At 39.9% G+C, this 3,611-nt stretch overlaps 1 pseudogene; it reads right to left on the bottom strand.

The window, feature by feature from the left end:
* Positions 1 to 3: 3 nt before the first annotated feature.
* On the bottom strand, positions 4 to 2,624 carry LOC106427901 (annotated as a pseudogene).
* Positions 2,625 to 3,611: the final 987 nt, after the last annotated feature.

Here is a 3,611-nt window from a genome sequence, read left to right as displayed (position 1 = left end):
TGATTAGGGGGGGCGACTATTGGCGGCTGAAACACGTGAACCCCACTCAAGCAACTCTTTGCTCGTATCATCCTTGTGAAGAATCACTTCAATGAAGCATAAGCAATCCTTCTTAGACTCACTCGCTATCGTAATAGCCTCTACTAGCTCCTCTTCGCATTTCACCTTCACACAAAGTCTCAGATAGTTACATACAAATATAAACTAGCTCATATTTATACAAGAACAAAAAAAACAAAAGTCTAGATCACTGTCTCACCTTACTAGTCCAACATTTACCTTCACCGTTATGTATCGCATCGACAAAACCAGTGTAGTTCCAGTTTTTAATCACGTTATAAGGTCCATCATGGATCTCAACCTCAATGGTGTAGCCACCATTGTTAACAAGGAAGATAATACTTTTCTGCTCGTTTACGTATCATCGTTGAAAACCTCCTGAGCCGTTACTTGGAAGCTCCCATCTCCAATGAAGGCTAACACTCGTTTCTCGGGTTGAGCTTGAGCGTATCCTAACGTAGCTCCCACCGACCACCCGATTGATCCGTACTGCATCTGGAACTCGTAGCCGCATCCTCTAGGCAGCTTTAGTTTCTGGCAGTTGAACCAAGAGTCGCCTGTCTCCGCTATCACCGCGGTTTCGTTAGACAGCATCGTTTGAACGTGTTGGAACATTGTGTTGACTCTTAAAGGCTCTTTTGGTTGGGACTTTAACGGTTTCCCTTGAGTGAGAAAGATCCTGTGGTAGTTCTCGTAAGCTGTATCGTTCCGTTTCACACGTTTAGCCAGCTCGGTCATGAAGTCGCTCATTAGGACGCATCCGAAGGTTGGACCGTTGGCTACGGTGACACGATCAGGATGTATGATGATTGCTTTCTCCTTCTTGATGAGTAGAGAGTAGCCTACTGAGGCGTAGTCGTTAAAGATTGGTCCCACGAATAGATAGGCGTCTGCTGATTCAACAATCTCTGCGCAAAAAGGTGAGCTTACAGCTCCCCAATAGGTGCCTATGAAGTGAGGGTGGTCCTCGGGAACTAGACCCTTTGCAGATGGCATCACTGCTAAAGGGTAGCCAGAAGCGTCTGCTAGCTCGACCAAAGCGTTAGAAGCTTTGGCCATACGCATCTTAGGACCACCAACCAAGACGGGCTTCACGGCATTGTTGAGAAACTCAACGGTTGCTTCCACCGCTGCTTCTAGACTCTTCATGTGCTCGATCTCTGCAATGATCCAAATCAGTGTTCTAAGAATCGGCTTAATGGCATAAACGAAATGATTTTTCTACTACGATTTTTAAAAATCGGTCTAGGCGCACTAATCGTCTATAAAGCGTCTAACTACCATCTAACGATTTCTTTGAACATTAATTTAAATATACATTTTAACACAGAAACATTGACTAGTCGATGAGAAACTATTATAAACTATACTTTGTAGAGAGAGAAATGGGACGGGGTCGCTTCTGAATGTAGGATGAGGAGTTGCAGCCAAGTTGCAGCTGATGCTGATGTACACAGGTTTGCTTTCACTCAAAGCCATCGATACAGCCTTGTCTATCTGTTCATGTGCGTCTTCCAAGTTATTCACCACAGCCTGAGGAACAAATCATAGTAACAAATGATTATGTTTCAATCACATTGCAACAATTCATGGTTTCAAGAAATTTAGTGGTTTTGATTACAAGGAGGAAACTTAAGGAATACGTCACTGAAATAACCGTGATCGGTTAAAACCAATGTTCTAAAAATCGGTTTAGCCAGCAAATCGGTTATAACCAAAACAATTTCTTAAATTGGATTTATGCAATTTAAATTGGTTTACATCATTTTAAAATCAGTCTAAAGTTGTATAATAAAGCAATAATATTAGTGCAAATCCATAAATTTTGCTAATATCATTTTTCGTATATCTACTTGTTTTATAATAAACATAATTACAAAGATATCTAATATAAATATAAAATGTAGAAAATATATCAATAATCCGCCGAATCGTTCGTCCGCCACAACTTAACAATTTGAACATTGATTAAAATCTAGTGTCATGTTTCAGTTTTTGATTTACCTGATAGCAAGTCACAGCCTCGAAACATGTTAGTTCTTGTCTGAAATCAGACAAGCCAATGGTGTGATGAAGAATCCTGTTAGTACCATAGTCGTTTGAGTTCGGTCCTCCGACGATACATATCAACGGCAGATTCTCGCTGTAAGCTCCCGCAATAGCGTTTATCACGCTGAGTCCTCCAACGGTGAAAGTGACAACACAAGCGCCAACGCCGCGTGAGCGAGCGTAGCCATCGGCCCGCGTAGCCAGCGTTAAGCTCGTTGCAACAGCCTATGAGGTTGAGACCTGGCTCGGCTATGAGATGGTCAAGCAACGTGAGGTTGAAGTCGCCTGGAACTGAGAAGACATCATTGACGCCAATCTCGACGAGACGATGAGCTAAATGACGACCGAGAGTTGCATTGGAGGAGTCGGTGAAGACAGTGCGTGGTGTAGATTGAACGGGGCCGTTCGGTCTGACGACGTCGCCACTGTCCGGTTTACACGTGTCGAGTGATCCAGCTATTGTGTCCATTAAAACCACTTGTCACTATTATTAGAGAATGTTTTAAAGTTTCTTGATTCTCACGAAACCGATAATTGTTTGTTGGTTATATACATAGCCTAGTGATCTCCGTTCCCGCTTCCGCTGCCTTGTGGTAAAAGTTTCTATAGAGTTTGTTGAATTACCAAATATAGAACATATATTCTTTAGAAAAAATATTTTTTTTTATCCAGTATCTGAAAGTGGAAAATAAAATATAGGTCTTTGTTTGTGTGAACCAAAACATCAGCTCGTTTTAGGCAATACTATGCTACAGAGATTATAATTATATAATTACAGATGAATTACAATACTAAACCTTATTCTTCATCATTACTAGTGCGTTTCTCTCTGGATCATATTGGTTATGACTTATTGATGTAGATAAGATATTTAAAATAAATATCTTTTAATTATTTAATGTTTTATTTATTATTAAGATAATTACTTTTATTGTTTTACGGTTTATGGTTTATTATATATAGCCGTTTAGGCTTATGGTTGTATTCAGATTTTGATTGATTAATAAAATGAGTTTTTCTAAAGAGGTTTCTATAAACCACTGAGAAGAGTATTTTCAACCCTAAAGAGCTTTTGATTAAGCACTGTGAAGAGTATTCACAAACCCTAGTTTCCGGGTATTCTTAGAATCAACGGATCTAGTTCTATCCCTAGAAGCTTCCGCTACATCAGGTGGTATCAGAGCCGCGTTCTTTTGATTTCTCAATCGAAGACGATTCTGGATGTCATGGTGAGTATAAGCATCTATTCTATCCCGGACGAAAGTCCTTTTGTTGAAAGAGAAGAGAACCATGAGATCTATCGAGAGATCTATGGTGATCCAATCTATGATATATATGAAGACGATGTCCTTCATATTGACTTTGTTTTCAAAGAGGGTTCCATTGAAATTTCGCGTGCAAAGTTAGGGCAAAATCGTATCGTGAAGATTTTGTGCAGAATCTTAAATATCTGTTGGGTGCAAATTTTGTGCGAAAACGAATTTGTGAAGATTCAAGTTATA

The sequence above is a fragment of the Brassica napus genome, unplaced genomic scaffold (genome assembly GCF_020379485.1).
Source record: "Brassica napus cultivar Da-Ae unplaced genomic scaffold, Da-Ae ScsIHWf_3083;HRSCAF=3896, whole genome shotgun sequence".
Taxonomy (NCBI): domain Eukaryota; kingdom Viridiplantae; phylum Streptophyta; class Magnoliopsida; order Brassicales; family Brassicaceae; genus Brassica; species Brassica napus.
This window is presented reverse-complemented; position numbering and strand designations above follow the sequence as displayed.